General features: G+C 37.9%; 2 long non-coding RNA genes across 2 annotated transcripts in view; one reads left to right on the forward strand and one right to left on the reverse strand.

Moving 5' to 3' along the window:
• The window catches only part of LOC147349326 (uncharacterized), a 34,866-nt gene extending 23,111 nt beyond the window's left edge, over positions 1-11,755 (reverse strand). The window contains exons 1-2 of the long non-coding RNA XR_015150354.1: positions 11,419-11,755; positions 4,287-4,362 (exon numbers count right to left, since the gene is read on the reverse strand). This is a non-coding gene — a long non-coding RNA (uncharacterized LOC147349326). The remainder of the gene's footprint in view (positions 1-4,286; positions 4,363-11,418) is intronic.
• LOC147349327 (uncharacterized) overlaps positions 11,691-24,221 on the forward strand; it is a 57,957-nt gene continuing 45,426 nt past the window's right edge. The window contains exon 1 of the long non-coding RNA XR_015150355.1: positions 11,691-11,856. This is a non-coding gene — a long non-coding RNA (uncharacterized LOC147349327). The remainder of the gene's footprint in view (positions 11,857-24,221) is intronic.

The raw sequence follows: 24,221 nt of genomic DNA on the forward strand, positions 1-24,221 counted from the left end.
TAGGTTTTTCAAGAGGCAGGTCAGGTGGTCTGGTATTTCCATTCTTGCTATTTCAGCCCCTGATTTGTGATACTTTGTTATGACAACCCTGAGAACCTAACACATTAGACTTCATAAGATGAAAAACTTCTGCTCACCAAAATCCATCATTTAAGAAAACTAATAGGACACTCACGAATTAGGAAAAATATTTACAGAACAAATACCTAACAAAGGGTTATAGACAGGATATAAAATGAATTCTCACAATGGAATAATAAAAAGACAAACCACCCAGTTAAAATAGTGAAAGATTTAAACAGACACTTTGAAAAGGAAGATATACAAATGATCAATAACCTTACGAAAAAGATGCCCAATATTTAGTAGCCATCAGGAAAATATTCATTAAAATCATAATGACATAGCACTACACCCCAACTGGAATGGCAAACACTAATAATGACAGCATCAACTCCATGTTAATGAGGACATGGAGTAACCAGAACTCTCACTTTTTCTTGGTCATTATGTAAAATGATACATTTTGTAAGTTTGACAGCTTCTTATAAAGCTAAATAAATACCTGTTAATCTAACAATTCCACTCTTAAGATATAACTCAAAAGAATAGAAAATATGTATCCTTAAAAAGTGTGGTTCCCAAATGTTTAATGCAGATTTATACATAGTAGCAAGAAGTTGCAGACAGTCCAAAGACCATCAGATGGAGAATGGATAAAGAAGTGGAGGCATACTCATACAGTGTAACACTATTCAACAAGAAAATGAACAAGCTACAGTTATGTTAAATAACATGGCAGATCTCAGGAACATTATACAGAGTGAATGAAGTCTTGCATGAGTACATACTGAATGATTCCATTTATATGAAATTCTAGAAAGTGCTAAAATAATCTATGGTCAAAAAAAGCAGAAGAGTGTCTGGGAGGGTTGACTGAAAAGGGATGGAGAGAGCTTTTTGGGTTGATAATAATATTTTATTTACTGATAGAGATTTGGGTTCGTTAGTGTATGCACTGGTCAAAACTCAGTAAGATGTAATTTTTGCATTTCAATGTGTGTAAATGTTATCTTAAAAAACAGATGAGTATCAAATTCCATTTGATATGTATACTTCGGTTTTAGGAGTGCAGTTTGATATGGGATTCATGACAAAAGTTAAGAAAAATTGATGAATAGATAGAGATATGAATAGATGGATATATGATACATAAAATAAATATAGCAAAATTTAACTGTATAATCTTGTTGATGAGTATATAGTGTTCACTGTCCTATTCTTTCAACTTTTAGGTATGCTTGAAAATTTTCATGATGAAGGAAATGATGAGTGGACAATGGATGCTAATTACAGCTGGCAAATATAATTAGCTAATTATAGGAGGCAACTATAACAAAAGATATGCTAGAACTGAATGTTCTTTGGTAGCACTGATGCTGAAGCTGAAACTCCAGTACTTTGGCCACCTGATACAAACAGCCAACTCACTGGAAAAGACTCTGATGCTGGGAAAGATTGAAGGTGAAAGGAGAAGGTGGTGGCAGAGGATGAGATGATTATATAGCATCACCAACTCAACAGACTCACTCTGAGTGAATTCCAAGAGCTAGTGAAGGACAGGGGAGCCTGGCATGCTGCCGTCCATGTTATCGCAAAGAGCTGGACAAAACAGAAGAATAATGCTAGAACCATTATAGAACTGTGACGGTAAAACAGAGATAAGGTTATAAATCAGTGGCGAAAGACTGAATCAGTCAATAAATGGTGCCTGGACAATTGGCTGTCCATATGGATGAAGTCATCTCACACCTCACTCAAAAATAAAATCCAGATGGATAGAAGATCTAGATGTAAAAGCAAAACTGCATTACTTTTAGGAAAAAAATAAGAATATTTTAAATCTCGGGGTTGGCAAGGATATTCTAAAATAGCCACCAAATCCAAAAATCATAAAAGAAAATAATTTCACATTAAAATGGAGATAATTCCTATACAGCAAGGGCCATCATAATAAAAGTGAAAAGACCAGCCACAAACTGAAAGTTATATTTTTTTCACACATATAACTGACCAACTGTTATATCCAACATAAAAGAAAATTCTCACAAACTAAAAAGAACAACCCAGTCAAAATGGACATCAGGAAGTTCATAGAAGCAGAATAGAATATGCCCCCCCCCCCCAAATTTTTTTTAATATGCTGAGCCTCACTAGTATTTGGAAAAGTGGTAAATCAGAAGAAAGTAAGAGATCATTCTTAATTAATATCCTATCACATGATCTGTGGGGAAGATATGAGGAAAATGTATATCTTACCCATACTGATGGAAAGGCAGGTCAGAAAGTCAAATATGTACGTACCCTAGACCCAGAAACTAATGCAGGGATCTTCTCATGAGAAACTCTCATACATGTACATAAAGACAAATCCAGTGATGGTCCCTACAGCTCTGTTTGTAGCATGATAAAAATAAATGGCTTTACTGTCATAGACTTACATAAACAATTAAACAGTGGAACTTAGAAGTATACATGCATTTACCTATACATAGCAACATGAATGTACCTCAAAGATGTGATGTAAATAAAGAATATAATTGAAAATATAAAATTCAGAATGATACCAATTATGAATAACATTAAACACAAAACAATAGAATATATGAGTTAGAAATATATATATAGATGGTAATACTTTTTAAACATGCTTTAGAATGCTACCAATTGTAAGACAACTATTTGTCTCTTGAGAGAGAGGGAAGGGAATAGAATGAGAGATATGGAGCTATAAATCTGGGTGTCCCTTTATCTCCCTTTTTTAAAAAGAACTAAATTAACTATCATCAATATGGAAAAATGTTAATATAGATATCTCTTGTGTAAGTTTCCATTTTCAGTTGGAATATTTCAGAGTAAAATTTAAAATGTTTTAATAGGAAGAAACATTTATGTCAATTTATTTGGCTAATTTAAAAGGAAATAATATATAACTTTGAGTGGAAAGATATGTGCCTCATTTTAATTATTTATATGTTTGAAAGGACCTATTCATATTCTTTTGAGATGCTGTCTATAATGCCTTCATCAAGATTACTTGCCCTTTGAAGATCACTTCCATAAGATGCTGGAAATAGTAAGTAAAAAACAGCGGTAACTAAAGTTCAAGCAATAGGAAAAATGGACAGCTTACAAGATGCAGCAAAAGGCAAAACCCTCTGTGACAAAGTATAACTCTTCCATTCCCTGGAAGTCCAACCAGAGATGGAGAAAAACGAACCATGTTTATCCTGTGCATTTCTTACTCAATAAAATTTCAGTTTTTGTTTTGTATCAAAAATGGCAGCTTAGACAGATAGCTCACAAGTAATATTTAAGACTCCTGATGTGAATTATTATCAAAATTATAAACTTTCACTTCTCTAGTCATCAAATTCTGGTGTTATTAATTTGTAAATACTGGTTTTGTAGATAATTTTTTACGCCAACCAGTGTCATTTCAGTTTTGAAATATTTCAAATGTAGATTCTCCTATGAAATCATAGAATAAAACATATTATTTAAAACTAATAATATTTTTCATATTACTGCAGACTTTATGCATATCAGCCACCATGCTGTAATGATATTTCTTATAATACTGAATAATAATTTTGTAGCTGAGTATATTGAGGATATTAATCAGTATTGCCCAGGCATATCACTCTAGGATTTTATCTCTTGGAATACAGGGAGTGAGTGTTATATTATAAAATATGGCTGTATTGGAAATAGTTGGTGTATATTAGAATCTTAGTGGGTGAACTGACACATTTATATACCTCAAACTTATTGCTCAATTAATTTCATCTAAAACCAAACATAAGATTCCCATTTACTTCCCAAATAAGGCATCTAACTCTTAGTGTGTATATATTATTTTCCTTTGTAGGTGGTTTTTCTTTTGATAGTATCTGGCTAAATATCATATACAAATATCATTGTTTAATACATTTTAATTGATTTATTGAAATGAGATGAATATATAGCAAGACATTCATCTCCAACATATACATGCTGTATGTATTCATTCATTTATTGAATATATATTAAACATAAAGTGTATGATGTAGACCATAGTAGAGACCCAAAACTATACCATTTTGTAACCCCGAAACTTAAGGGTTAGTGAGGGAAACAAACCAAAATATTGACAAAGAAATAAAGCAATTAGTACTTACAAATAATACTAAGTTCCATGGAGAAAATAAACATTGTGGAATGATACACAATAAGAGTATACTTACTCAGATAAGGTGGTCAGAGAAGGCTTTTCTGAGGAGGTGTTGCTGAAAGTGATGAAAGTATAATCACTTCACCCTGCTGGTTAACGATAAAACACTGAGTTAATGTCAATAGGAAAGATGTTTAATAACCTGAAAGATGGAGCTTCATAGACTTATTGGTGGAGATTTTAAAGTTTGTTCTTAACCTAGAGTCCATAATATGTACTTGTACATGCTCCACTGTATCCAATTCTTTGCAACCCTTTGGACTGTAGCCCATTAGGCTCCTCTATTCATGGGATTTTTCAGGCAAGACTACTAGAGTGAGTTGCCATTTCCTCTCCAGAAGGTCTTCCTAAACCAGGGATCAAACCCATGTCTCCTGTATCTCCTTCATTGCAGGCAGGATTTTTTACCTGTTGAGCCATCAGGGTAACCCAGAATCTGTAAAATTATAGCCAAAATGCCATGTTCACATAACAAGGCAGAGAGTAGAGCTATAACCAAAGTCTTACATGATGATATTCTGGAAAAGAATAAAAATCCTTTCTAAGTATAATTTAAAATCCTTGTAAGCTTACTTGTGAATTGAATAACTTCAGTTAGAGAGATTAAAAATTTATACAACTAATAAAAAACACATAAATCATTATCCTGTAGACCTGAAACTAATGTTATATAGCAGTTGTATCTCAATTTAAAAAAAGGAAAAAACACAAAAATTCATCTTATAAAACAAATATTAATATGATATAGCATATAGTGAGGCCTGTGCAGGAAGTATATCAAACAAAGAAGAGGAGCAGCCAAAGACAGACCCAAAAGCTAAAGTAAGAAAGGGAGGGATGGACCCAAGAGTGAATAAGAGCCTCTCCCACAGTTTAAGCTACTGAGGAGAAACAAATTAAATTCTAGAATGTTATATTGCTTGCATTAACTTGTAGTAAATATATTTTAATTTTCTCCCCACAGTGTTCATTAGGTTTTTTTGGTGGACTTTCAGAGTCTAAGTTGAAGCTGTCAGGTTTTGATATTATGAAATAGTTGAACACCTCCAGGTAAAATGGCAATGCAAATTCTAACAATCATTCCTTTTCCACATGGTAATAATCTGGGGTTCCCTGATGACTCAGATAGTGAAGAATCCACCTGGAATGCAGGAGACCTGTGTTTAATCCCTGGGTTGAGAAGACCCCCTGGCAAAGGGAATGGTTACTCACTCCAGTATTCTTGCCTGGAGAATCCCATAGACTGAGGAGCCTGGTGGACTACAGTCCATGGGTCACAGAATCATGATAACAATCTTGGGAATAAAATTTTTTAAATGAGTACCATAAGTGGAAATGGATAGAGTGTGACCCTCATACTAGAAATTCTAGTTTCCTGTAGTACAACAAGAAGGAAGAGATGAGAGACTAATCCTCGGCTCCATCTCCTAAAAAAATGAGCACAGCTTCAGTTAAGATATGACTTGGGCAAAAGACTTAAAGTGACCTCTAAAGAGAAAAATGGTGACTGAGGGCAAGAGTTGGTTATGAATAGATGGTAGTGCTAAAAATTATATCTTTCCCAACAAAATACTTAAGGCATTGACACAAAAAGATCTCAGGATTCTCACAAAGGCAAACTGGGGGAAAACCTGCATTGTGGGGACCTCCACCTGATATAGCAGAGTATTTTGGTGGATATAAGTGCCAGGAAGTGGGACAAGTGCCATCATGTTTTGTAAATTGTGTGGAGTTTATGGAAAATTCAAAACTAGATATGAACCTCAACTTACAGTTATCTACTGAGTAAGACAGGGTCCCCAACCTTCAGGATCTAAAGCCTGATGATCTGAGGTAGAGTTGACATAATTAATAATAAAGTGCACAATAAATGTAATATGGTTAAATCCTCCTGAAACCATTCCCCTCCCAAGTTCATGGAAAAATTGTCTTCCATGAATGGGTCCCTGGTGCCAAAAGGTGGGGGACCACTGGAATAAGATATCTTCTATGTAGAAACACTTGAAAGTTCTGATCCTTCTGTTCGTTTCAAAAAGTTATCATCATGACATTCATGGGACACTTTTCCAGTATGGTGTCATCTTGATCAATCTTCTTTAATCCCTCTTAACTATCTTTGTCTATTTAACTAATTGTCTATCCTTTGGTCTTGGTGTCCACTCCTACAAGCTCATCTCTTCTTGCTCCCCACATTCTGGGCATAATATCTGCATGGTTTCAATGGCTCTAAATGTGGAAATCTAGATGTCTTTCTGGAGCCAAGGCACATCCATGCACACACACAAGCATTGAATATCAAGGAGTCTGAGTATGAAATTCTTCAGGCTCCATCCTATTCTTACTCACCTACATCCTGAATGTTAGCTTTCATTTTGAATTATTTTAATTCTTCCTAATAGCATATACTTTGGCCTCTGGACCTCTGAATATTTTTTTTTTCCTCACTACTTAAAGCTTCCTCTGCCATCTGTTCTTAAACTTTTGTCATCCTTAAGTACTTAGATTAAAGATTTACTGAGCATGGCCCCACCCATCAGAACAAGACCCAGTTTCCCCCCAAGTCAGTCTCTCCTATCAGGAAGCTTCCATAAGACCCTGATCTTTATCCATCAGAGGGCAGAAAGAATGAAAACCACAGTCAGAAAACTAACCAAACTGATCACATGGAATACAGCCTTGTTTGACTCAATGAAACTATGAGCCATGTCATGTAGGGCCACCCAAGACTGACTGGTCATGGTGGAGAGTTCTGACAAAGCGTGGTCCACTGGAGAAGGGAATACCACTTCAGTATTTTTGCCTTGAGAACCCCATAAACAGTATGAAAAGGAAAAAGATAGGACACTGAAACATGAACACACCAGGTCAGTAGGTGCCCAATATTCTACTGGACATCAGTGGAGAAAGAACTCCAGAAAGAATGAAGAGATGGAGTCAAAGCAAAGACAACACCCAGTTGTGAATGTGACTGGTGATGAAAGTAAAGTCCAATGCTGTAAAGAGCAATATTGCATAGGAATCTGCAATGTTAGGTCCATGAATCAAGGCAAATTGGATGTGGTCAAACAGGAGATGCCAAGAGTGAACATAGACATTTTAGGAATCAGAGAACTAAAATGGATTGGAATGGGTGAATTTAACTCAGATGACCATTTTATCTACCTCGGTGGGCAACAACCCTTTACAGGAAATAGGGTAACCCTAACAGCCAACAAAAGAGTCTGAAATGCAGTACTTGGATGCAATCTCATAAATGACAGAATGATTTCTCTTCATTTCCAGGGCAAACCATTCAATATCACAGTAATCCAAGTCTATGCCCCAACCAGTAATGCTGAAGAAGCTGATGTTGAACGGTTCTATGAAGACCTACGAGACCTTCAAGATATCTAACACCCCAAAAAGATATCCTTTTCATTATATGGGACTGGAATGCAAAAGTAGGAAGTCAAGAAATACCTGGAGTAACAGGAAAATTTGGCCTTGGAGTACAGAATTAAGCAGGGCAAAGGCTAACAGAGTTTTGCCTAGAGAATGCACTGGCCATAGCAAACACCATATTCTAACAACAACAAGAGAAGATCTACACATGGACATCACCAGATAGTCAATACTGAATCAGACTGATTATATTCTTTGCAGCCAAAGATGGAGAAGCTCTATACAGTCAGCAAAAACAAAACCAGGAGTTCACTGTGGCTCAGATAATGAACTCCTTCTTGCCAAATTCAGACTTAAATTGAAGAAAGTAGCGAAAATAACTAGACCATTCAGGTATGACCTAAAACAAATCCCTTACAATTATACAGTGGAACTAAGAAATAGATGCAAGGGATTATATCCGATAGACAGAGTTCCTGAAGAAATATGGGCAGAGGTTCATGACATTGTAGAGGAGGCAAGGATCAAGACCATCCCCAAGGAAAAGAAATGCAAAACGGAAAAATGGTTGTGGAAGGAGGCAAACAAATAGCTGAGAAAATAAGAGAGCTAAAGGCAAAGGAGAAAAGGAAAGATATACCCATTTGAATGCAGAGTTCCAAAGAATAGCAAGGAGAGATAAGAAAGCCTTCCTCAGTGATCAGTGCAAAGAAATCAGTGATCAGTGCAGAAGAAAGCAATAGAAAGGGAAAGACTAGAGATCTCTTCAAGAAAATTAGAGATACCATGTGGAATATTTCATGCAAAGATGGGCACAATAAAGGACATAAATGGTATGGACCTACAGAAGAAGAAGATATTAAGAAGAGGTGGCAAGGATACACAGAAGAACTATACAAAAAAGATGTTCATGACCCAGATAATCACAATGGTATGATCACTCACCTAGATCCAGACATCCTGGAATGCGAAGTCAAGTGGGCCTTAGGAAGCATCACGACAAACAAAGCTAGTGGAGGTGATGGAATTCCAGTTGAGCTATTACAAATCCTAAAAGATGATGCTGTGAAAGTGCTGCATGCAGTACGCCAGCAAATTTGGAAAACTCAGCAGTGGCCACAGCACTGGAAAAAGTTTTCATTCCATCCCAACGAAAGGCAATGGCAAAGAATGTTCAAACTACTGCACAATTGCACTCATCTCACACACTAGTAAAGTAATGCTCAAAATTCTTCAAGCCAGGCTTCAACAGTATGTGAACTGTGGACTTCTAGATGTCCAAGCTGGATTTAGAAAAGGCAGAGGAACCAGAGATCAAATTGCCAACATCCATTGGATCATTGAAAAAGCAAGAGAGTTACAGAAAAACATCTACTTCTGCTTTATTGACTATGCCAAAGTCTTTGACTGTGTGGATCACAACAAGCTGTGGAAAACTCTGAAAGAGGTGGGAATACCAGACCACCTGACCTGCCTCCTGAGAAATCTGTATGCAGGTCAGGAAGCAACAGTTAGAACTGGACATGGAACAACAGACAGGTACGAAATAGGGAAAGGAGTACATCGAGGCTGTATATTGTCACCCTGCTTATTTAACTTCCATCCAGAGTACATTATGTGAAATGCTGGGGTGGATGAAGCACAAGCTGGAATCAAGATTGCTGGGAGAAATACCAATAACCTCAGATACACAGATGACACCACCCTTATGGCAGAAGATGAAGAACTAATGAGCCTCTTGATGAGAGTGAAAAAGTTGGCTTAAAGCTCAACATTCAGAAAACTAAGATCATGGCATCTGGGCCCATCACTTCATGGCAAATAGTTGGAGAAACAATGGAAAGAGTGAGAGACTTTATATTCCTAGGCTCCAAAATCACTGCAGATGGTGATTGCAGCCATGAGATTAAAAGACGCTTGCTCCTTAAGTTATGACCAACCTAGACAGCATATTAAAAAGCAGAGACATTATTTTGCCAACAAAGGTCTGTCTAGTCAAGGCTATGGTTTTTCCAATAGTCATGTATGGATGTGAGAACTGGACTCTAAAGAAAGCTGAGCGCTGAATAATTTATGCTTTTGAATGTGGTGTTGGAGAAGACTCTTTAGAGTCCCTTGGACTGCAAGGAGATCCAACCAGTCCATCCTAAAGGAAATCAGTCCTGAATATTCACTGGAAGGATTGATGCTGAAGCTGAAAGTCCAAAACTTTGGCCAACTGATACGTAGAACTGACTCATTTGAAAAGGCCCTTATGATGGGAAAGATTGAAGGTGGGAGAAGGGGATGACAGAGGATGAGATGGTTGGATGGCATCACCTATTCAATGGACATGAGTTTGAGTAAACTCTGGGAGTTGGTGATGGACAGGGAGGCCTGTTGTGCTGCAGTTCAAGGGGTCACAAAGAGTGGGACATGACTGAGTGACTGAACTGAACTGAAGTGAAGTACTTAGCTTAGATGTTACTTGGTCAAGAGACCTTGTTGAAGAGACGTTCCCTTGCACCTCCTCTGCCAAAGCAGATACTTTGTATGTCTCCACTGAGAAGCAGACTACTTGCCACCTTGTACCAGTCACAATCATTCAGTTCAGTTAAGTTGTTCAGTCATGTCTGATTCTTTGCGACCCCATGAATCGCAGCACACCAGGCCTCCCTGTCCATCACCAACTCCCGGAGTTCATTCAAACTCACATCCATGGATTCGGTAATGCCATCCAGCCATCTCATCCTCTGTCGTCCCCTTCTCCTCCTGCCCCCAATCCCTCCCAGCATCAGAGTCTTTTCCAATGAGTCAATTCTTCGCATGAGGTGGCCAAAGTACTGGAGTTTCAGCTTCAGCGTCATTCCTTTCAAAGAAATCCCAGGGCTGATCTCCTTCAGAATGGACTGGTTGGATCTTCTTGCAGTCCAAGGGACTCTCAAGAGTCTTCTCCAACACCACAGTTCAAAAGCATCAGTTCTTCGGCGCTTAGCTTTCTTCACAACCACTAGCATTGCTTTAAATGTTTTCTCCCTGCAAAAATGAGTTCCATGAAGATAGTAATGTTGCCTGGGGGTTCACAGTTCTTTCTTTAGTGCCTCAATTGTTTTGTTTTGCAGTTTCTCAATAAATATTTCTTGAGTGAATGAATAAATAGAAAACAAAAGAAAACAGCAATGAAATCTTAAAGATAAATTTAAAAACAAGATGACAGTTATGAAGAACATATCAGTTATGCCAATAGATATAAACTAAAAATAGAAATAAATTAAAAATCTTCCACAAAGAAGATTTTTAAGTTAGTCTAAAATATGAATTCTAACTCATGTTGTATAATCACCTAAAATAAGATGTGTGTGTATTATTTGCTCAGTCCTGTCTGATTTCTTGGGACCCCATGGACTGCAGCCCTCCAGGTTCCTCTGTCCATGGGATTCTCCAGGTAAGAATACTGGAGTGGGTTGCCATTTCCTTCTCCAAAAATAAGATAGCACAATAAAATTAAAATGAATTGAGCAAAAATATTTAAGAAGTTTAAAAATACAAAGTAAGAAGGCAACGTGGTATTAGTGTTAGAAAAAAAAAAGGAAAAGCTTATTTAATGGAATAAAGTTTCCAAAAGGTATAATCTACACTGAATATTTGTTATTTAGCTGGGAAGTCGTGCTGGACTCTTGAGAGTCAGGCAAAATGAATCAAACAATGAATATATAACTATATTAATATTTACATTCCAAATAAAATATCAATAAAATATTTTTTAAGTTTATCAGATTACCAACCCTTTGTCGGGCCCCAACAGGGGTTCTCCTGCTGGGTGCTGGTTTTTGTGGGCCCAAGGAGACCACATTCCGTTGAGAAGCAAAAGAAAGTTTAAAATTTTTCATCAAAGAATGGAGAGGTAGGAAATCAAACTCTGCTGTGCACACTTTAGGGCCAGTCTGTGGGTGGGCTACTTTATCCGGGTCTCTGCAGTGGGGGCGGAGGCGGAGTTCTGGTGATGGCGTGGCACAGGCACAGGTGTGCTGCTCCGGCTCTGAGAGCCCTGCCAGGTGAGGCGGCTGCGCAGGCAGCCCGCCGCCGCCATCTTGAGTTGCAGAGTCAGCAGCCGCACTTCTGCGCCCAAGGCTCCACGGAGCTGAGGGGTCAGCACAGCCATTTCTCACTCGGCACTCCCGTCTGAAGTGCCAGAATGCAGGGGCCTCAGCACGCAGCACCCGGTGAGCAAGTGAAACTAGATGAAGCACGAAGGAAAAGGGGAAAAAGAAAAAAAAAAAAGGTTAGCCTTTATTTTATTACCCAGATCTTCCAGCAGTGGGCCAGTACCTCCTGTCAGATTAGCGGCAGCATTAGATTAGAAATAAAGTGAAAAATAAATGTAATGTGCTTGAATCATCCCAGAATCATCCCCTCTAGTTGCCTGGAAAAGCCCATGGACGGAGGAGCCTGGTGGGCTGCAGTCCATGGGGTCGCTAAGAGTCGGACACGACTGAGCGATTTCACTTTCACTTTTCACTTTCCTGCATTGGAGAAGGAAATGGCAACCCACTCCTGTGTTCTTGCCTGGAGAATCCCAGGGGCAGGGGAGGCTGGTGGGCTGCTGTCTGTAGAGTCGCACAGAGTTGGACACGACTGAAGCGACATAGCAGCAGCAGTCTGTGGAAAAATTGTCTTCCATGAAACTGGTCCCTGGTGCTAAGAAGGTTGGGGACTGCTGACTCAGACTATTTTTATGTGTGCAGGGGTTTTTCTTTCTTTCTTTCTTAATTTTTATTGTATTCTTTTACTTCCGCGGTGGCTCAGGTGGTAAAGAATCTGCCTGCCAATGCAGGAGTCACAGATTCAGTCCCTGGGTGGGGAAGATCCCTTGAAGAAGGAAATGGCTACCCACTCCAGTATTCTTGCCTAGGAAGTCCCATGGACAGGGGAGCCTGGCGGGCTGCAGTCTATGGGGTCACAAAGAGTCAGACATGACTGACCATGCACACATGCATGCATAGTCGCTTTACAATGTTATTTGCTGGTGAGCAACAAAGTGAATCAGACCTGTGTATACATATATCCCTGCTTTTTTCGATTTCCTTCTCATTTAGGTCCCCATAGAGCACTGACTAGAGTTCTGTGTGCTATGCAGTATGTTCTCATTAGTTCATATTCTTTTTTTTATTTCTTGAGCACTGTTAAAGGGCTTTGCTGGTGACAAACTCTTCCTGGACAGACCTGGAGTCTCCAGGTCTGGGAAACTTTATGGGCCTCATTTCTGGGCCTCATTCCTCCTTGAAATGTAAAATCCTAGAGAGAGTATGCGCCTTAGGGGACGTACTTCAGGCTGCAACTAATTGGTCCTCCTGAGGAGATGAGATATTATAAATCTTTTCAGATCAGAGCAGTTAACTAGATGAATGACTGTAGATCTAACTCTCACACTTCATGAAGCCTTAGAGGGTAGGGCTTTTTATAGGATCACTGAGAAATCCTAGGAAATTTGATTTCCGAATTCCACCCCTTGTTCTGGAAAGCATTTTAGCTCCTGGGGAATTTAACAACATGTATGCCATGTCAGCCACTCTCACCAGCAAAACCAAGATTGAAATTAGCAGGCACCAAATTCTTTTGGCTTGTCTTAGGCAAAATTTAATCAGTGATATAGTCCCCAAAATATGTCTCTTTGGCATGAGAATTGTTTTAGGTTGATTATATTTAAGAAATGGAAGACTTCTGAAGTCTTTTTACCACATTCTTAGCTCTATAAAGAATTAAGGTAAAAGACCTGAGACAAGAATAGCAGTATTCTCAGAGATATCTGCAAAGAATATGGACTAGATGTGGTAAGGAGAATTGCAAATACTGGCAGGACTTCCAGACATTTACTTTCCTTGAGGATTGCCTACTTCCACTTTGAAGTCCCGCTGCTATCCCCCAACATCCTCTTTTGTCTTTAGCTGAAGATGATACTTAAGGTGAAAGCTTCAGTCATTTTGGAGAGTTATTCAGTTTCCCTGGATCTCTTCCATGAATAAATGTTGTTAAACTTTGCTTTTCTCCTGTTAAAAACTAAGTAAAAAAAAAAAAAAAAGTATCAATTTGTGGAAAGACATTTTTAGAAGACATAATAAGGTTGCACATATGTGTATGTATTAGATAAATGGGGCTGGGTATAGAAAACATATATGCAAGGGGCTTCCCTTGTAGCTTACTCGGTAAAGAATCTGCCTGCAGTGCAGGAGAGCTGGGTTCGATCCCTGGATTGGGAATATCCCCTGGAGAAGGAAATGGCGAACCACTCCAGTATCCTTGCCTGGAAAATCTCATGGACAGAGGAGCCTGGTGGGCTGCAGTCCATGGGGTCGCAAAGAGTCGGGCACGACTGAGTGACTAACTCATGACTCAACTCATATAAAACATAATAAGTTATACGTGAATATATTGTAATAGAGGAAAAACTGCACTTTTTAATGCAGCCACATTTATTTATTGAAATAACTATATATCAAGCCACAAATATAATTTTAAGAAATTAAGATAGGTGATAAAATGGTCACACTTTTAAGGACTAAAAAAAATTATGAAGTAATAGCAAAAGTTTAAAGTAAGGTCAACTTGGAAATCAGCAGTCATTATTGTAGTTCTTGAATCAAATAATAGATTAAAATTGCAAAGTGAATATTTCAAGAATAAGGGCAATAAGGAAAGTACTCATCAGAACCGTTGTCTAAAGACTGAGTTCACTCTTGATGGGTATCGAGCCAGTAGACAACCAAACCAAAGATCAGGAGAAGGAGGGATTTAGTATTTGCAGCAAGTAAGGAGAACACTGAATATCTTTCCCAAAGCAGCGTCCCAGAACAGCAAAAGTGGGAACATTTTAAATGAAGCCTGTATGCATATTCATGAAGGGGCTTGAGCTGGAGATTTCAGTGTAGAATTGGGGTAAAAGTTAACAGTCCAAGTCTTAGTTGATTAAAGTCAGAAAGGTCAACATCATCCTTCATTCTCCACCTGGGTGGTGCCTAAGTTCCTGCAGAACTCAAAGATATATTAATATGTATATCCCTTGAGGAAGAACTAGGACTTGCTTTATCACTGCACTGTCGTTTGACTGCATTTTTCCTGTTCCTACATTCCTTTGTTCCCTTAAGATCATTAATTACTGAGACCTATTCAAGGACAGGCATTGTGGCCAGGCTTAGATCACAAAGTGTCTCAGGCCAAAATAGCTTCTCTTATGTTAAAAAAAAAAAAAAAATCCTGGTTCTCTTTCTCCAGGGACTCTCTAACCTATCTACTTATAAAACGGCTGCTGCTGCTGCTGCTAAGTCGCTTCAGTCATGTCCGACTCTGTGCGACCCCATAGACGGTAGCCCACCAGGCTCCCCCGTCTCTGGGATTCTCCAGGCAAGAACACTGGAGTGGGTTGCCATTTCCTTTTCCAACGCATGAAAGTGAAGTCGCTCAGTCGTGTCCGACTCTTAGCGACCCCATGGACTGAAGCCCACCAGGCTCCTCCGTCCATGGGATTTTCCAGGCAAGAGTATTGCAGTGGGGTGCCATTGCCTTCTCCGACTTATAAAACTAATTAAATATAATTAAAGCTGTAAGCAGAGGCCAATTCACAGCCTGAAATGCTTTAATTGTTAGGCAAAAAATAATAACATAAATAAGTTAAAATTTTATTTCAAGATTTCAGATGTAAAAATATATTGGTAGGAATATTAAGGGAAAAAGTAATAGTGACAAAACCAGAAAAATAACAAACTAAAAGTAAAATTTTTATAGAATTACATAGTATTATCAATTTATAGAATTGATAAAGATATGTAAGAACTATAAGCAGCATGATAGAACAACTCTACATAGGCAAAGCAAGAAAGTTTAAAGACAGAAGTAAAAATTCAAAAGAATTTAAATGAGACAATATAATCACAGCTACAGAGAGGATTAATATGCTAAGTGAAACTATGATGAGAAATCTGAACAGAGATGAAATAGAAAACCACTTAGAAAAACATGATGCACTAAAATTTATAAAAGTACAAAATCTGAAGAAGTATGAAATGTAGCATCTCCTTTTTCAAAGGTACAAGAAATAGATAATTTTATAGGTGAGATGTTTCACTTTCTCAGTTTAAGATCAAACAATTGCCATGCCTGCCTATAAAGTGTTTCAGAACATAAAACACTTGCTAAATCTTTCTAAATAAATAGAAGCTACTGTGTACTATATCAAAGTCAGCATTAGCCAAACTACCTTCTAAAATCACCCATGAATATATAGAAATAACAACATAATATCAAATTAAGCCTAATGTTTTCTAAAAAAAATTACTTCAATAACCAGAATGTGTTAGTTTTACAACTGCAATTCGATACTAGGAAATATGTTAATAATATTTTTCAGTATATCAGAGAAGATGTAATAGGATCACCTCAATCTATGTAACAAGAAGGAATTTGGACTTTGGACCTAAAATATTTTTAAAGAGCAGTTTGATAGAAAAAAATTTAAAAATGCATATCTGTCTAAATTCACCAGTTAAAGTTGTGATGAATGGTGAAAACACTAAAGCATATTTAGAAAATTGAGGAAAAGACAAGGAAGAGACAACTATTAACCATTATTTAAAATTATTTTCTATCTAGCCAAAGTAGTAGCAGGTACACACACACAGGTACACACACACACACACACACACACACACAACTATTTAAGAAATGAACAAAAAACACACATACCAAGACATATCATTATTAAATCCTAAATCATTAAAGATAAGGAGACATGATTAAACTCAAAGGAGGAGGTTGAAAGAATTACATATTACCTATAAAGGATTAATCATTTTTGGCTGGTATCTAGCCTCTCATGACAATGCCGCATGCTAATAGATATTAAAACCTTTGAAGATTAGGGAGAGAATTGTTTTTAGTCTTAGGTTTTCCACAGCCAAACTGGCAACCAATGTGAAAGTCACATTAAATCATTTTAACTTCAAAATTCAACTGTATATATCCATTTAGAGAGGAGGGACTCCCAGGTGGTGCTGGTGGTAAAGAACCCACCTGCCAATGCAGGAAACATAAGAGACATGGGTTTGATCCCTGGGTCAGGAAGATCCCCCGGAGGTGGGCATGGCAAGCCACTCCAGTATTCTTGCCTGGAAAATCCCCATGGACAGAGCAGCCTGGTGGGCTACAGTCCACAGGGTTGCAAAGAGTCAGACAAGTAGCAGGCACACATGCATCTAGAGAGGAAAAGCAGCAAAGTAAAAACTGAATACAAGAAAGAATGAAACTAACTTCTGTACCAGGTCTAGAAAAAAATTAATGCGTATACTGTAAGGGTTATCAGATAGAGTTCAAGCATAATAATGTCGAAAAGAATAGATTGATAAGGGAACTGGATGATATTAGACATATTCAGTTAGAAACTCCAATCAGTATATTTAAAAATGGAATAAAGTGCTCCAAATATGAAACGAACTAAGATTTGAGTTTGTACAATTGGAATAACATGAGAAAAAACTATGAAGTGTGATTCTGGGAACATTTTATTTTGAGTGGCAAAACTATATCATCAATCCATAAGGAAGGAAATGCAACAGAAGCACACATATAAACAATATTTACCAAACTATGTGATGTCAATACTGATTAACAACTTTTGGTGTGATATATAGAAAAGGTTAAGAAATCTTAATTATGGTTGTAAAATAAAATGCAGATGTCATTGATCTTGGCAACAGATAATTAACAGTGAAGTCGATAAAATGTTAGAGAGAGAAAAGAAAAATGAGAGAATATAGTGTGCTAAAAATTCCTTTTTTCAAAATGGAGAGCTAATAATTATGGTCTGAAATTGATTAAATAGTATTTTATATTATATAAATAACTATATTTATTATATGTGCATTATTTATATACTATATAATAAATAAGTATATACTTAATTATATTATCTAAAATTTTAAATACCATAAAAATTAAAAATGGAAATTCAGAGTGAGGGGGGAAAGGTGATATAAGTGAGCTAAATCTTCATTCTTCATGTCCAGAAGCACTAGCTAATATCTCATTTTAATAAATCATGAACTGGCAATTAAAGCTTATTATTTAGAGCCATGAAAGATTTTACATGTAAATGGTTAAAACTGTCTTGGGCAACAGAACTAAGGATATAGAATAAACAGATGAGGAGACTTGCTTATCATTAAGTAGCCTTCTGTACTATTTTTGAAATTATATTCATGTGTTATTCTGATAATTTTTGTAGAGATTCCTGGATCAGATATCAAGTGAAAATCACAGTGCATGAATATACATGACTATTGCACCCCAGTTTAAAGGACAAGTATACAGAGCCCTTTATAAAATTATGCCTTATAACTATGTGTTGCCACACATGTCTCCTCCAGAATTCATGAGTTTCATGTGAATAAAGAGTTTAAAATGATCTTTAAAAAAAAAAAGAAGCTCTTATAGCCACAGGTTTGCAATCACTGGGGAAATCATCGATAAGCAACTTAACAACCCTCCAAGGTCAGCACACAAGCAAATAGAACAGCCACTTGTATAATGCCATTATTCAGTTGTTTTGCTGGAACTAAAATGTGGCAAAGATATGGGAAGCTGGAGAAACAAATCCAGAATAAAGAAGTGTAGTAATTGGTTGAAAACTGTAGTATAAGGTGGTAGGGGGGAAAACCCAGAAACCCCTAAAAATGTATTTTCTTTCCTTGTTTAAGAACAGGTCATGTCAGATAAACAAAGGCTCAAATCAATGCCCATATGACCGACTCACAGAAGGAATGAACATGAATTACAGTCTCTCATCTCCAGTTTTTAGTGACACCTCCATATGGTTTATCCTTCAGTGAGACCATGGAGTTCTGTTAATGAGCTTGCAAGAGTTGGCTGGTTAGTTGGCAAGAGTTACCTGCCATTAGCTATTTAGAGTTTTGTAAATCAAATTACAGTTTCTGAGAGACCCCTCCCCCTTCACCCCAAAACGTGAGTGAGTCATTCTCTCATTAGTGGCCTGCTTTCAGCAATTCGTGATTACAGATTGTGTCTCTGTTAATCGCTTGACAAATGATACTTCTCTGCCGACAGGTTTACTGAACTTAGTTTATTTTGAAATCATGTCAAATGATCTGATGTAAAAGTTTGATTTTGATTGCTTACTTCAGTCCTCCAGATATGTAACCTGAATTTTAACTTTTCCTTCCCTCACCAAAAGGAAACCAATATAACTCACATTTCACAAATACTTTCACTCTAGGAACATAGTCTTTGAGGTATGCTTAGATGCACATCGCTAAACACTAGTACATGTCAGTGTTTTCCTGGCTAAGAAAGCATTTGACAAGATTCTGTCCATAAATTGCTTTAATGTGCTTTCAGTTTAATAATTTTCATCTCTTTCTCAAATCTTGTGCCCCTCCCCCTGCACCCAAGAGTTGGGGTGGGGAGGGGGGTTAGTGGAGTAAAGAATATAGTGTGCTATAAAAAATGTCTTTTAGTAAGTCTGGCAGCACCCTCAATTTTTCCAGGCAGGCCTTCATTTCAAACAAAAGACCAGAAATTATGGCTGTCTGAAAATCTAAGAACAAGAGCAATAGAATGTATGCTCCAGCTTTATAAATAAGAAAAGCACCATATAGTACATAAGCAACTGCACTCACAAAGCTCTGCTCTTTTCCCTATACTGGAGTCTGTGTGACATCATATGATTTCAACACCTAATTTGCCTCCCTACCCCATCCATATATGGTAGTGCTTGGATGCTAAAACAGTCTAAATTAAGCACATGCACTAACTTTGCAAAGAAACTATCAAGGTTCTATCGAGGTATTTATTTAGTAGACAAATAGATGAACACCTAATCCCTTTTGTCTTATTTCAGGTTGTCAGTTTTAGAAGTCCCCCCTTTCCCCTCTGCTTTTTATTCCATTTGTATTGTTTATCTTAGAGCATTAAGGTCCCCCATTCTTTCAATGACAAAATCCCAAAGGGCGTTATCATGGTGAAGAAGAAAATAAATGACTGTCTTTTGTTCCTGAGCATCCTGTTTGCAATTCAAATTGAACAGGAATGCTGCTAATATTGAAAGGACAGAAGGTCAAGGAACTTGGCTCCTGAAAGTATATGATTGCATTCTTTTTTTATATAAATAATAAGTTGCAGTTTAGAGCTATCTTCACTTAAATTGACCCCAAATAAAACGTGTAAGATATCGTGAGCACATCAATAGGAGTGAAGTAGCTATTTAAAGACTAATACTTCAATTTCTTAAAATTAATCAGTTATCTGACAATCACTGAATCATAATAGAGAAAAAGTTCCTTGTCTTAGTGTGCAGTGTTAGAAAATAGATAGCTGATTGCTCTACAAAGTACAAAGTGGGAGGACATAAAAAAAGAATGAGTGACTCTTCTGAAAAGGAGAATAAATCTAGACTACATATTGCAAACACATGCTTTCATAAATTAGCATGGTTTTAATTTTTTTCCATTGGTCAAACTTTTCCATACTCATGTATTGAAATGGCAAAAACTGACAAGTATGACAGACACACAGGTCCAGAGTCTCTATATACTTTCAAATCGTGAATATAATACTTATACCAAATACTTAAAAAAAATGCATTTCTCAAAGTTGGAATATCAGTTAATAGTGTGCTTCTTAGTGAACAGACCCCGAATAATCTCTCTTTTTGTTTGGAAATCAAGTTGAAAAAATATTATTCAAATACTTTTCATATGGCTCATCTCTAAGATAGCTGATGCCTTAAATACCTTCTTGTTTCTGTCCTCTTTTTGATGGTTCCAAAATCACTGCAGATGGTGATTGCAGCCATGAAATTAAAAGACGCTTACTCCTTGGAAGGAAAGTTAAGACCAACCTAGACAGCATATTAAAAAGCAGAGACATTAATTTGTCAACAAAGGTCCGTTGAGTCAAGGCTATGGTTTTTCCAGTGGTCTTATGTGGATGTGAGAGTTGGACTATAAAGAAAGCTGAGCACCGAAGAATTGATGGTTTTGAACTGTGGTGTTGGAGAAGACTCTTGAGAGTCCCTTGGACTGCAAAGAGACCCAACCAGTCCATCCTAAAGGAGATCAGTCCTGGGTGTTCATTGGTAGGTCTGATTTTGAAGCTGAAACTCCAATACTTTGGCCACCTGAAGCAAAGAGCTGACTCATTGGAAAAGACCCTGATGCTGGGAAAGATTGAGGGTAGGAGGAGGAGGAGACGATAGAGGATGAGATGGTTGGATGGCATCACCTCCCTCCTGGCGTGCTGCGGTTCATGGGGTAGCAAAGAGTTGGACATGACTGAGCAACTGAACTGAACTGAACTGGAGTGTAGGTTTTAAAATTTATATTAGACTAAATTAATCACTTCACTTTCAGACTATTACTGGGTTGCTCGGCACAAAATTTATCCCATTCCTTTCCTTCATTTGCTTACATATTTTCTAAAGGAAACTTGTATCACAAATAAAAGAACACACAAAAGACCTCAGGGAAAAATGGAGACTTACAGAGAATCATAAATCATCAAATATCATTTGATCTTGTTGGCCTGAAGTTACATGGTTCAGTTCAGTTCAGTCGCTCAGTACTGTCCAACTCTTTGCAACCCCATGGACTGCAGCATGACAGGCTTCCCTGTCCATCACCAACTCCCGGAGTTTACTCAAGCTCACGTCCATTGAGTCGGTGATGCCATCCAACCATCTCATCCTCTGTCATCCCCTTCTCCTCCTGCCCTCAATCTTTCTCAGCATCAGGGTCTTTTCCAATAAGTCGGTTCTTCGCATCAGGTGGTCAAAGTATTGGAGTTTCAGCTTCAGCATCAGTCCTTCCAATGAATATTCAGGACTGATTTCCTTTAGGATGGAGTGGTTGGATCTCCTTGCAGTCCAAGGGACTCTCAAGAGTCTTCTCCAACACCATAGTTCAAAAGCATCAATTCTTTGGCTCTCAGCTTTCTTTATAGTCCAACTCTCACATCTATACATGACTACTGGAAAAACCATAGCCTTGACTAGACAGACCTTTGTTGGCAAAGTACTGTCTCTGCTTTATAATATGCTGTCTAGATTGGTCATCCATGGGATTTTCCAAATGGCAACCCACTCCAGTGTTCTTTCCTGGAGAATCCCAGGGACGGCGGAGCCTGGTGGGCTGCCGTCTATGGTGTCGCACAGAGTCGGACACAACTGAAGCGACTTAGCAGCAGCAGCAGCAGCAGCAGCAGCAGATTGGTCGTAACTTTTCTTCCAAGGGGCAAGCATCTTTTAATTTCATGGCTGCAGTCACCATTTGCAGTGATTTTGGAATATAAAGTCTCTCACTGTTTCCATTGTTTCCGTAACTATTTGCCATGAAATGATGGGACCAGATGCCATGATCTTACTTTTCTGAATCTTGAGTTTTAAGCCAACTTTTTCACTCTCCACTTTCACTTTCATCAAGAGGCTCTTTACTTCTTTGCTTTCTTCCATAAGGTGGTGTCATCTGCATATCTGAGGTTATTGATATTTCTCCCAGCAATCTTGATTCCAGCTTGTGCTTCATCCAGCCCAGTGTTTCTCGTGATGTACTCTGCATAGAAGTTAAATAAGCAGGGTGACAATGTACAGCCTTGACATACTCCTTTTCCGATTTGGAACCAGTCTGTTGTTCCATGTCCAGTTTTTACTGTTGCTTCTTGAGCTGCATACAGATTTCTCAGGAGGCAGGTGAGGTGGTCTGGTATTCCCATCTCTTTCAGAATTTTCCACAGTTTGTTGTGATCCATACATTCAAAGGCTTTGGCACAGTCGATAAAGCAGAAGTAGATATTTTTCTAGAACTCTCTTGCTTTTTCCATGATCCAGAGAATGTTGGCAATTTCATCTCTGGTTCCTCTGCCCTTTCTAAATCCAGCTTGAACATCTGAAATTTCATGATTGACTTACTGTTGAAGCCTGGCTTGGAGAATTTTGAGCATTACTTTGCTAGCATGTGAGATGAGTGCAATTGTTCAGTAGTTTGAGCATTTTTTGGCATTGCTTTTCTTTGGAATTGGAATGAAAACTGACGTTTTCCAGTGCTGTGGCCCCTGGTGATTTTTCCAAATTTGCTGCCATATTGAGTGCATCACTTTCACAACATCATCTTTTAGGATTTTAAATTGTTCAACTGGAGTTTAATAACCTCCACTAGCGTTGTTCATAGTGATGCTTCCTCAGGCCCACTTGACTTCACACTCCAAGATATCTGGCTCTAGGTGAGTGATCACACCATCGTGGTTATCTGGGTCATAAAGATCTTTTTTGTACAGTTATTCTGTATATTCTTGCCACTCTTCTTAATAGCTTCTGTTAGGTTAGCTTCCATACCATTTCTGTCCTTTATTGTGCCCATCTTTGCATGAAATGTTACCCAAGGTATCTCTAATTTTCTGGAAGAGATGTCTAGTCTTTCCCATTCTATTGTTTTCCTCTATTTCTTTGCATTGATCACTGAGGAAGGCTTTCTTATCTCTCCTTGCTATTCTTTGGAACTCTGCATTCAAATGTGTATCTTTCCTTTTCTCCTTTGCTCTTCACTTCTCTTCTCTTCACAGCTATTTGTAAGGCCTCCTCAGACAACCATATTGCCTTTTTGCCTTTCTTTTTCTTGGAGATGGTCTTGATCCCTGCCTTCTCTACAATGTTCTTCTCTACAAACGAAGCTCCGTCCATAGTTCTTCAGGCACTCTATCTGTCAGATATATCCCTTGAATTTATTTTCTCACTTCCACTGTATAATCGTAAGGGATTTGATTTAGGTCATACCTCAATGGTCAAGTGGTTGTCTCTACTTTCTTCAATTTAAGTCTGAATTTGTCAATAAGGAGTTCATGATCTGAGCCACAGTTAACTCCCGATCTTGTTTTTGCTGACTGTACAGAGCTTCTCCATCTTTGGCTGCAGAGAATATAATCAATCTGATTTTGTTATTGACCATCTAGTGATGTCCATGTGTAGAGTCGTCTCTTGTGTTGGTAGAATAGGGTGTTTGCTATGAGTAGGTGCATTCTCTAGGCAAAACTCTGTTAGCCTTTGCCCTGCTTCATTCTGTACTCCAAGACCAAATTTGCCTGTTATTCCAGGTGTTTCTTGACTTCTTACTTTTGCATTCCAGTCCCCTATCATGAAAAAGACATCTTTTTTGGGTGTTAGTTTTAGAAGATCTTGTAGGTCTTCATAGAACCATTCAACGTCAGCTTCTTCAGCATTACTGGTTGGGCATAGACTTGGATTACTGTGATATTGAACGGTTTACCTTGGTAATGAAGAGAGATCATTCTGTCATTTTTGAGATTGCATCCAAGTACTGCATTTCAGACTCTCTTGTTGACTATGAGGGTAGCTCCATTTCCTCTAAGGGATTCTTGTCCACTGTAGTAGATATAATGGTCTTCTGAGTTAAATTCACCTGTTCCAGTTCATTTTAGTTCTCTGATTCCTAAAGTGTCGACCTTCACTCTTGCCTCTCCTGTTTGACCCTTCCAATTTTCCTTGATTCGTGGACCTAACATTCCAGGTTCCTAT

This window comes from Bos grunniens, chromosome 21, assembly GCF_055505025.1.
Source record: "Bos grunniens cultivar Pamir isolate PY7600 chromosome 21, Bosgru_T2T1.0, whole genome shotgun sequence".
In the NCBI taxonomy this organism is placed as follows: Eukaryota; Metazoa; Chordata; class Mammalia; order Artiodactyla; family Bovidae; genus Bos; species Bos grunniens.